This window comes from Aquarana catesbeiana, linkage group LG03 (genome assembly GCF_042186555.1).
Source record: "Aquarana catesbeiana isolate 2022-GZ linkage group LG03, ASM4218655v1, whole genome shotgun sequence".
Taxonomy (NCBI): domain Eukaryota; kingdom Metazoa; phylum Chordata; class Amphibia; order Anura; family Ranidae; genus Aquarana; species Aquarana catesbeiana.
The window spans coordinates 65,235,513-65,248,021 of NC_133326.1; the positions used below are offsets into that span (position 1 = coordinate 65,235,513).

At 45.7% G+C, this 12,509-nt stretch overlaps 1 protein-coding gene across 2 annotated transcripts in view; it reads left to right on the forward strand.

Moving 5' to 3' along the window:
• The window catches only part of ATP8B4 (ATPase phospholipid transporting 8B4 (putative)), a 576,024-nt gene that overhangs the window by 96,861 nt on the left and 466,654 nt on the right, over positions 1–12,509 (forward strand). The window lies entirely within an intron of this gene.

Below are 12,509 nucleotides of genomic sequence, written 5' to 3' on the forward strand. Positions count from 1 at the left end.
TGGCATGTAAACGCAACAAAACGGATGTTTTTAAATGTTGGTTACTATCTGTCAAGTTAATTCGTTCAGGAGAGGTTTTAAAAAGTCCCGTGTACATGAAGCCTTAAACAAGTATTCTTCAGGCTGCATTCACACTTTGGCATTTTGAATCGCAGGCATGTTGCCCAAAAGGAGCTCCTGAACTTTTTTTGGGTGACAAGCTTCACGCGATGTGGTTTGCCACAATTTTTGGCATCTCAAATGTGCGTTCTGTGATTTTATCATTCACACCTTGGCGTTTTTCAGTTAGGCTGAATTCACACCTCGGCTTTTGACTCGCAGGCAGATTTGTCACGATTCTGTCCACGTTTCAAAAAGCCGAGGTGTGAATACAGCCTAACTGAAAAAGTCCCTTCTACCAGCCTCCTCCGAATCTCATGTTCCTTTTATATTTGCTGCTGTGATGTGACTTCCTGTTAGAGGATGGCTGCGTTTGTTCTCCATGGTCCCACTGTATGGAGGAAAGTGACCGCTCTCTCTTGCTCGCCCCTGAGATGAACTTTGGACTATGGGATGTGTGAGCACAATCATACATCCACTGACAGGATGCTGTGCTTTTATGGCCGCAGCAAAAATGAATCAGCATGTTGCTTTTGGTGGACGGTGCAACTGCAGAACACAACTAATACAGTTTTGTGGGGCCACCCTACAACCCAAAATCGCATGCATTACAGATCTGTACTACGGCAGTTATCAGGTTAAATCAGACGGTGAGGAGGCGACATAGCCAAACACCTCTGAAAAGCAATCTGAGTGTAGATTGCTTTTCAGAGGAGAGACAGTCACTGCTGCAGATGTGTACAAGCCCTAAAACTGTAATGCCGTGTACACACGGTCGGACTTTTCGGCATCAAAGGTCTGACGGTCTGTCCGACGGACTTTCAAACGAACGGACTTGGCTACACATGATCACACCAAAGTCCGACGGATTCGTACGTGATGACGTACACCGGACTAAAATAAGGAAGTTGATAGCCAGTAGCCAATAGCTGCCCTAGCGTCGGTTTTCGTCCGTCTGACTAGCATACAGATGAGTGGATTTTTCGACCAGACTCGAATCCATCGGAAAGATTTGAAACATGTTTCAAATCTAAAGTCCGTCTGATTTTTGACCGAAAAGGTCTGTCGGAAGTCCGATGAAGCCCACACATAGTCGGATTGTCCAACGGATTCGTTCCGGTGGACCAGTTCGGTCGAAAAGTCCGGTCGTGTGTACATGGCATAAGTCATTACCAGGCAAGTAGTGAGATTTAGGAGTCCGGCATTAGGATGGACTTTCAAAGAACCAGAATTTTTAATTTGATTCTGTGGAATCATTTTACTTCCAGAGTCTTTCCATCAGTGAGAAATTGTACCTGTTTCGGTTTTCAGCCATGTCTGTGTGTATTGTTCCTGTAATACTTGGTGATGACCATTTATAAAATGTATTTATAGTGTAACTCTTTCCTTAGAGTAGTTTCTTTTCCTACATGATGATGAAATGTGAAATGCAGTTTCTCTAGGAAGGACAATTTCTTACCTTTGTATTAAATTAGGACATGTGTTTTCAGATAATAGCAGCAATTACTGGATGTGATCATATGCCAGAATGATGTTCCATGCATTCATTTTTTTTTTAACCATTTCCGCCCCTTACTTCTTATCAGAGGCGTAACTAGAATCTTCAGGGCCCCGATGCAAGAAACCATGGAGGGCCCCCCTGACCCCCGGACAGGGCTCTCTTCTCCGAGCCCGATGGCGGAACACCAGGGTCCGGTCGCAAGTGGGTGGCTGCATGTAAAGGAATCGATTTCTCCCCCCCCCCCTGCTTCTCCTCCTCTCCCTCCCACAGGCATTCAGCGGCTGCAGGAGGAAAATGGAGAGATGGGTTCCTCTATGTCGGTGTTTCTCAATCTTTTTCCAGTCAGAGCACCCTTGAAGTGGCTGCACTGCAACCACCCTGCAACTGTGTGCATTGCATGCAGTTGCAGCATAGTGATGATGCATTTAAGGGGTTAAAACAGGCGGTCAGGAGGCAACATATTGCCTCTTTACCGGCTGTCAAATGCCTCTGAAAAGCGATCTGAGCATGGATCACTTTTCAGAGGAACAGCATTTTTTTTTGCTGGTACTATGGACAAGCAAAAAAAAAAAATCGGTTCTAATGGGACACATATAGGGGGTCAGGATTAAAAGCGCATACATAAAATGTGCATATATACATGTAAACACACATACATACACACACACACATAAATACACACACACACACATAAATACACACACACACACATTATATATATATAAATGCACATATGCACACACATATAAACCAGTGGCAGATGGTGCTCAACATTTTTGGGGGGTGCAAGCAAACTGAAAAATTCTTTAAAAAAAAACGCATCAATTGCAGCCTCACTGTGCTCATCAAACGCAGCCACTGTGCACATCAATTGCCACCACTGTGCCCATCATATGCAGCCACTGCGCCCATCAAACTCAGTCACTGTGCCTATCAAACGCAGCCACTGTGCCCATCAAACGCAGCCACTGTGCCCATCAAACGCAGTCACTGTGCCTATCAAACGCAGCCACTGTGCCCATCAAACTCAGTCACTGTGCCTATCAAACGCAGCCACTGTGCCCATCAAACGCAGCCACTGTGCCCATCAAACGCAGTCACTGTGCCTATCAAACGCAGCCCTTGTGCACATCAATTGCCACCACTGTGCCCTCAAACACAGTCACTGTGCCTATCAAACGCTGCCACTGTGCCCATCAATTACCACCACTGTGCCCATCAAACGCAGCCACTGTGCCCATCAATTGCCACCCCTGTGCCCTCAAACGCAGTCACTGTGAGCATCAAACGCAGCCACTGTGCCCAACAATTGCCACCCCTGTGCCCTCAAACGCAGCCACTGTGCCCATCAATTGCCACCACTGTGCCCTCAAACGCAGTCACTGTGCCTATCAATTGCCACCACTGTGCCCATCAAACGCAGCCACTGTGCCCATCAAACGCAGCCACTGTGCCCATCAAACTCAGTCACTGTGCCTATCAAACGCAGCCACTGTGCCCTGTTAAACGCAGTCACTGTGCCTATCAAACGCAGTCACTGTGCCTATCAATTGCCACCACTGTGCCTATGAAACGCAGCCACTGTGCCCATCAAACGCAGTCACTGTGCCTATCAAACACAGCCACTGTGCCCATCAAACGCAGCCACTGTGCCCATCAATTGCCACCACTGTGCCCATCAATTGCCACCACTGTGCCTATGAAACGCAACCACTGTGCCCATCAAACGCAGGCACTGTGCCCATCAAACTCAGTCACTGTGCCCATCAAACGCAGTCACTGTGCCCATCAAACGCAGTCACTGTGCCCATCAAACGCAGCCACTGTGCCCATCAATTGCCACCACTGTGCCCATCAATTGCCACCACTGTGCCTATGAAACGCAGCCACTGTGCCTATCAAACGCAGCCACTGTGCCCATCAAACGCAGTCACTATGTCCATCAAACGCAGTCACTGTGCCTATCAATTGCCACCACTGTGCCCATGAAACGCAGCCACTGTGCCCATCAAACGCAGTCACTGTGCCTATCAAATGTTGCCACTATGACCACCCTGCCCGCTCGCAGTCTGCCCGGCACTTACCCTGTCTTGGTGGGGCAGCGGGTGACGGCGACGAGCGGGGTCCTCCATGCGTCTCCTCCCATCCTCTCCTCCTGATAGGCATCCAATAGCGGCGCCTGTCGTTTCAGCCAATCAGGTGACGGGTAACAGACCCGAGCACCTGATTGGTGGAGAGGCGGTTCAGTGTTAGGAAAGCGAATATTTATTCGCTTTTCTAACACACCTGGGTGGACTGTGAGTGCCAAGCATGGCACTCACAGTTCACCTATTTTAAAGCCTATTAGTGCTTTAAAAACACCCCCGCCGGTGTCATTCAGGCGCCCGGCGTCTAAAAAGGGGCCAGGCGTCTGAATAGGGGGGGCAGTGGCGGCCATAGATAGATTCACGCTATGCATGAATCTATCTATTTGTGATAGAGGGGTGCCTGGAGGGAGGGGGCGGCGCCCATGCGCCTCTATGGATGCACTGATATAAACACATACATACACATACACACACATGCACATACATACACACACATACATATAAACACACATACAGTAGATAAAAAAGGGCAGACCTTTACCTTAGCTCTTCCTGCCGGGTACTGCACTGTAGGGGGAGACAAAGAGCACAGCACTGTGCTTTCACTTTCTTTGTAATGTCACCAGCTCCCTGGAATCGGGGAGCTTGTCTGCGCTCCTCCTAACAAAGTACTGCATACAGGGGGCCCTCAAGGGCCCCCTGCAGCAAGAGGCCCGGTCGCCATGGCAACCTCAGCGACCCCTATAATTCCGCCACTGCTTCTTATGTAAGAGAGTAATTAGGATTTTAGATTTTTCATGATAAATGGGCTTTAAGATTTTTTTTAAATTCAGAGACATATTAAAGCTGAAGTTTAGTGATATGTTTTTTTTTTTTTAATTCTGTACCAGAAACTATATTGACATGAATGATGAGTGTCCCTTGTGTTGGTGGCTGCTCTCTTCCTTGAATTCTGTCCGTCCGTTTCCCAATCCTCCCCACCCCCACGAATACACCTGCAGCTGCGATCTTCCAGTAGTGCGGGGGTTAATACTAATGACTCAACCTATCACAGGCCCTCGCCAAAATGATCGACTATGCCCGACCTTTCCACCCCCCCACCTCCATTCATTGAAGCTGTACTACAGTGAAGGAAAAAAGTATTTGATCCTCTGCTGATTTTGTACCTTTGCCCACTGACAAGTGATCAGTCTATAATTTGAATGCATGTGATTTAATTTTTCAATAATTGAGTCACCTGCAGTAAATGTTTCATTTGCTGCTTTAGAAATATGCCCCTACAGTATTTTCCTTTCATGTAATCCTGGCAGTAAGCAATAAACTCAGTTTAGAAAAGCAGATTTTACCAAAATCGTTTTCTCCACATTCTATTCTGGTAGGTAGGCTGCATTTTGAAATGTTTAAAGCTCAACTCCAGTAATTAGACAATATCTACCCTTTGCAATGCTCATTATGTCTAGGGGATCAAGAAACCGGCTTTATTACTTCCCAGACTCTTCATTCCATAGGCTCCAGAGCTCTCCTTATTGCCCTGAAGTTCCAGCCTGTGGGTTGACCCTCATTTTCATAATGTACAATGCAGGGCTATTAACCCATGAGGCAGGAGTGCAACCATAGTCAGGAGCCCCCCTTAAAGAGGTTGTAAACGCTGTTAAAAAAAAACAAAACTGTTATGCTGTGTACACACGGCCAGACTTCCCGACAGAAAAAGTCCGATGGGAGCATTCGGTCGGACATTCCGACCGTGTGTGTGCCCCATTAGACTTTTTCTGTCCGCATTTCCGACAGACTCATATATAAAACATGTTCTAAATCTTTCCATCGGAAATGCCGATAGAGTTTAGTCCATTGGCAAGTCCGGCCGTGTGTACGCGGCATTAGACAAAGGCATAATGTGCTAGTGTGCATCACATACTAGCTCATTATGAGATACTTACCTTAGAACAAAGCTCTCTCAGAGGCGCCTGTACACCGCTGAGACATCTGACATTTTTCCCAGAGTTTCTTCCTGGCTGCAATGACATCACTCCCGCCATTCACAGCACGGGGCTTGGACGGAAAGGCACCCATGCCCATTCCTTCAGAGCGCATGCGCCAGTGATGTCACTGGCTGCATGTATACTAAATATCTCCTAAATGGTACACATTTAGGAGATATTTTCACTACCTATAGGTAAGCCTTATTCTAGGCTTACCTATAGGTAAATGTCTGCAGAGGGCGTCTACTTCACTTTAACTTGGCCATAGAAGGTTCGCTTCTTGCTGAACCAGCCAAGATTCAAACTACATATGGGCAGGCTGAGTGTACCAGAATTGATCGATCAACCAACTTGGATACAACCAGCCTGTCGGATTTTACATGCAATTATTGCTATAGGCTGTTATAGCTGCTAGCAATAATCACTGTGTTCTCCTGGCAGGGATAGCTTCCCCCACCCCCTGCTGCGAGCAGACAGTGGCTCCACAGGAGGGATTCCCCTATCAACACTGTCTGTGTTGATGGAGAAATCAATTGATTTTCTTTCCTGCAACTCATAGTTACAGGAAAGAAAAACGCTCTATCTATGGCCTGCCTTAGAGTGAAGGCTTCCCAAGACTGGTCGCACTGCTGGAGGAGGTTTTAAGGTAAGTATTAAACCTTATTCAAGGAGCCCTAGACTTAAAGAGGAAGTAAACCCCAATGGGTTTTACTTCCTCTTTTGCTCCCCGCAAGGCCTGCAAATTGAAAGCATAATGGGCTAGTATCGCATACTAACCAATTATAGGACACTTACCTACAAACGAAGCTCGTGCTGTCCCATGTGCAGGCCGAATCCATCTTCTCCCCTCCGGCTCTGTGACTGGCCGGAGTCGCGTGACGTCACTCCTGCGCATGCACGCGGGAGCCATCAGTCACGGCACACGCTGGGGGAAGAAACAGCACGGAGGTTCGTTTCTTCACAGCACATGCGCCGATGACGACATCGACGCACTACAAGTGAAATATCTCCTAAACGGTGCACCTTTAGGGGATATTTCCACTACCTATAGGTAATTCGAGGTTTACCTAAAGATAAAAGTAAGACAAAAGGGTTTACAACCATTTTAAAGTCCAACTTTAGGAAACTTGATGAACGATGAATTCCAGGCATGGAATATTTTTACAGCTTGGATACAGGAGGTTGGACTCTTAGCGCAGGTGTCATTCAGAGAATGCTTTGCATTTTCTGAGTGAATGCAAAGAGTTCTCTGACTGGAGGAGGTGGGGAGTGTGACATCACTGCTCAGCCTCTCCACCTCCTCCAATCAAAGAATGCTTTGCACTCTTTCAGGAAAATGCAACACGTTTTCTGAATGGTGCCTGTGATGAGCAGCCAACCTCCTGTGTTCACAATGCATCAGGCTGCCTGCTCAGCACGGGACCTGGATGCAAGATCACTGAAGTAGTGGTGTCTACTTCAGTAATTTCCAGCTTCTAGGTGCATCGATTAGGTATGGTATATACATAGTTACGACGGTCCAAGCTAGACCCATGTTACTATGGTAAAATATACTATGCACAGAGAAAAGTGAGCACTAGGAGATTAAAGGGTAAGTCCACCCTAACACTAAAATCTCTACATCTACAGAAATTCACGATCTGAGACTAACCTATCTAGCCCTATAAAGAAGAAATTGGTATACATACCTTTTCTGAAGCCGATCCGGTCCAGTCCCACGCTTAGCTGTCAGCGGCGGCTTTGCTGTGTAGGCGGGTGCAGAGGAGGCAGCTCACAATGGAAGCCCCATAGTAAGTCTATGGGTGACGTCAATCCCCATTCATTTCACAGCCGTTGTCGGCCGTGTCCTCTGCAGAGCTTCCGCTACTGGAGACTGGACCAATTTCTTTACAGGGCTAGATAGGTTAGTCTTCGATCGTGGATGCCTGTAAATGTAGCGCTTTTAGTGTTAGGGTGGACTTCCCTCTTTAAGAGTTGCTTGCATAGAAAGGTAACAAGTCTCACAAAACCGCAAAATACAAAATAGTGCAGCGCTCAACGAATTGATAAAAGATTATAAAGTGCCACAGCGCATGAAAAATTAGATCATAAAATAACATCCACATATAAACAATACAAAAGTTCATATGAACTTTTGCACATTTTTATTGCTTGCGTATATGCGGATGTTATTGTTATGATATAATTTTCATGCGCTGTGGCACTTTATAATTTTACAGTATCTCACAAAAGTGAGTACACCCCTCACATTTTTGTAAATATTTAATTCTATCTTTTCATGTGACAACACTGAAGAAATGACACTTTGCTACAATGTAAAGTAGTGAGTGTACAGCTTGTATACAGTGTAAATTTGTTGTCCCCTCAAAATAACTCAACACACAGCCATTAATGTCTAAACTGCTGGCAACAAAAGTGAGTACACCCCTAAGTGAAAATGTCCAAATTGGGCCAAAAGTGTCAATATTTTGTGTGTCCACCATTATTTTCCAGCACTGCCTTAACTCTCTTGGAAACCAGAGCTTCACAGGTTGCCACTGGAGTCCTCTTCCACTCCTCCATGATGACATCACAGAGCTGGTGGATGTTAGAGACCTTACGCTCCTCCACCTAGCGTCTGAAGATGCCCCACAGATGCTCAATAGGGTTTAGGTCTGGAGATATGCTTGGCCCGTCCATCACCTTTACCCTCAGCTTCTTTAGCAAGGCAGTGGTCGTCTTGGAGGTGTGTTTGGGGTCGTTATTATGTTGGAATACTGCCCTGCGTCCAAGTCTCCGAATGTAGGGGATCATACTCTGCTTCAGTATGTTACAGTACATGTTGGCATTCATGGTTCCCTCAATGAACTGTAGCTCCCCAGTGCCGGCAGCACTCATGCAGCCCCAGACCATGACACTCCCACCACCATGCTTTACTGTAGGCAAGACACACTTGTCTTTGTACTCCTCACCTGGTTGCCCCCACACACGCTTGACACCAGCTGAACCAAATAAATTTATCTTGGTCTCATCAGACCACAGGACATGGTTCCAGTAATCCATGTTCTTAGTCTGCTTGTCTTCAGCAAACTGTTTGCGGACTTACTTGTGTATCATCTTTAGAAGAGGCTTCCTTCTCCGACGACAGCCATGCAGACCAATTTGATGCAGTGTGCGTCGTATGGTCTGAGCACTGACAGGCTGAACCCCCACCCCTTCAACCTCTGCAACAATGCTGGCAGCACTCATACCTCTATTTCCCAAAGACAACCTCTGGATATGACACAGAGCACGTGCACTCAATTTCTCTGGTCGACCATGGCGATGCCTGTTCTGAGTGGAACCTGTGCTGTTATTATGGTCTTGTATGGCCACCGTGCTGCAACTCAGTTTCAGGGTCTTGGCAATCTTCTTATAGCCTAGGCCATCTTTATGTAGAGCAATAATTCTTTTTTTCAGATCCTCAGAGAGTTCTTTGTCATGAGGTGCCATGTTGAACTTCCAGTGACCAGTATGAGAGCGATAACACCAAATTTAACACATCTCCCCATTCACACCTGATATCTTGTAACACTAATGAGTCACATGACATCGGGGAGGGAAAATGGCTAATTGGGCCCAATTTGGACATTTTCACTTAGGGGTGTACTCACTTTTGTTGCCAGCGGTTTAGACATTAATGGCTGTATGTTGAGTTGTTTTGAGGGGACAGCAAATTTACACTGTTATACAAGCTGTACACTCACTACTTTACATTGTAGCAAAGTGTCATTTCCTCAGTGTTGTCACATGAAAAGATATAATAAAATAGTTACAAAAATGTGAGGGGTGTACTCACTTTTGTGAGATACTGTATATCATTTGGTTGAGCGCTGCACTATTTTTTGTATTTGATTAAAATTGATCATGCCTGGATTTCTTCTTTAAAATGTATTTCTTGCAGTGGGGCGGCTCCCGCACTGAAAAGGTTATCTGCCTTTTTAGGTCCTATTCACATAAGTTGCATAATCGCCGTAATTTCAAATCTCAGCAGAACGCGTTACACATATTTGGGTGCCGTTATTCTTGCAACAAAATCTCGCAGCTCCACACATTGACACATGCACACTGAAGTGAATGGGCTGCCCTGTGTGTGACATACATTTCTGTATTTAAATCACGCTTTAAAAATTGTGAAGCAAACACTCGTTCCCAGTACTGAGGTCTGAATGAGGCTTTAGTCTAGGGAAGAGTGTTTGCACTTTAACTTACCTGATCTTCTGCTCCGCCGGCAGATGGCGCTCCCCCACACGCTGGTGGTGGATTGCCCCTTGGCGTATTCATGTCTAGTGTAGGGCTATGGAGCCTACATTGGTCTTCAGGACCTTAGATAGCTGGAGTGTAGAGAAGAAGGCACTGTGGAGACTGGTCTAGCAGAGCTGAGGATCAGGTAAGTAGACCTTCTTTTCTATGTCCCCTAGACATAAATGAACAATTAACACAGTGGCTAAGTGGTTAGCACTTCCCCTAGCAGCATTGGGGTCACCGGTTCAAATCCCAACCACAACACTAGCTGCCTGGAGTTTGTATGTTCTTCCTGTGCCTGCGTGATTGGTTAATTGGCTCCTGTCTAAATTGGCTCTAGTATGTGTATGTATGAATGTGAGTTAGGGAACTTAGAGTGTAAGCTCCTTGAGGGCAGAGACTGATGTGAATGTACAATATATATGTAAAGTGCTGTGTAAATTGATAGCGCTATACCTGTAATAAATTATTATTATTATACAGGATTTATATAGCGCCAACAGTTTACGTGATTTGGTGCCATTCAAAATAGCGGGGTTGGCAAGGGCATCCCACAGTTTGCAGCGTTTTCGAATCGCTGCAAAACAGCCTGCAAAACGGAACGCCAAGGTGTGAATGGAGCCTTAATATAAGGACACTTGCCTGTCCGGGGATCCAGCAATCTGCTCACCTTAACTGATATTTCAATCAGCTTTGGGTGTAGGTGCTGGCATTTCTAGTAAGGGAAACAGAAAGTGAAGCCTTGTAGTTTCATAGGCGGTTTCTGCGCCCTGTCAATGGTCCCGTAGTCTTCTGGAACCTGTGATGTGTCCCAGAAGATTGCGGAGGATGGAGGGGATAGGTGAACTTCCGGCTCAGTTTGTCACAGCGATCTGGAGCCGGAAGTGGGAGCGGGTATCTGTCATAACCAGGTACCCCCCCCCAAAAAAGTACCAAATGTGGCAGTGGAGTGGGGGAGGTGCAAACATGCGGAGCTTCTCTTTTTGGGTGGAGCGCCGCTTTAAGGACAGACAGTACAATTATAATACAATTTAAAGTGGTGTTCCGGCCGAAATGATACTTTTTAAATAACAATACCCCTATAATACACAAGCTTAATGTATTCTATTAAAGTTAGTCTGTAAACTAAGGTCTGTTTTGTTAGTTTATAGCAGTAGTTTGTTATTTTATAAACTTACAGCAGGCCGTGGCCATCTTAAGTGTGGGCATCTGAAGCCAGACTGTATTTCTTCCTGGATCTCATCCTTGCAGATCTCACACATGCTCAGTGCAGCACAAGCAGTGTAATAGCCTTCAGGTCAGGTTTCCATAGCAACGGCAGTTTCAGAGGAAGTTGCTGCCCCTTCCCAGAAGGCATTGCAAACAGGAAATAATGCGATGGGCCGTGGCCAGGGAGGAGGAAGTGAAAAATGAATACAGCAGATATACAGTAGGTGCTGAGAAAAAAAAATAAAAAAATATCCAATTCGTTTACAGTGCGCAGTTTAGTGAGAGATGCTGAAGAGTTGTAAAAGTGGGTGGAACTCCACTTTAATACAGTAGGAATCAGAGGGCCCTGCGCATTAGAGCTCACAAATGCCGCGTACACACGAGCGGTTTAGCCGTCAGAATAAACTCTGAAGGTTTCTCCGACAGAACTCCAACGGAATTCCATTCAAGCGGTCTTGCCTACACACGGTCAATCCAAAATCCGACCATCCAGAACGCGGTGATGTACAACAAGTATGACGGGACTAGAAAAAGGAAGTTCAATAGCCAGTAGCCAATAGCTTCCGTTTCCTATTTGCATCAGAGCATGCGTCGTTTTTGGTCCGTCGGAACAGCATACAGACGAGCGAGTTTCCCGATAGGAATTGGTTTCGTCGGAAATATTTAGAGCATGTTCTATTTCTAGGTCCATCAGAATTTTCAAAAAAAAGTCAGATGAGGCCTACACACATGATCGGAATAGACGATGAAAAGCGTCGGACATTCTGCTCGTGTGTAAGCAACAAAAGAGTTAAATGAAGCCTAGCAGTGGGATGCAAGGGATCATTTTTAATTGTTGGGTGGAGTTGGGCTTTAAGGAGTATTTAACCCTTGCAGTACAGGGAGGCCCCACTGCAAAGGTATTTTTTTTGTTGTGCCTGGAGTTGGGCTTTACATAGAGATTAAACACACAACATATACAGAGCTCAACTTGCAGCATTGTCCTGTTTTCCATGCCTATAGTCATAAACAGAATGCGCTTCCAATCTGGAATGAAGAAATGCAGTTACAGATTTTTTCTTTCTTTACAGTGTCTTCTTATTCCAATGAACCTGTCTCAGTGCACATATGTGAATCTTTTCCTACATTCTTATGTTTCCTGACAGCAAACGACTTGGTGCAGAGTACACATACTGTCGCTGATTTGTAGGCCTGCGGCAAAGTTTCCAAATAAAGCCCAAAGAAGGGACTTTTATGTAATGTTAGAATGTTGTCCAGCTGTAATTTTTCAGCCCGTGTTAATCCACATTAGTTAAAAGACATTGGATCCACACTGTGAAAGCTGCTTATAATTGTGCACAAGGTACAAACACTTGGCATAAGGTTATAAAA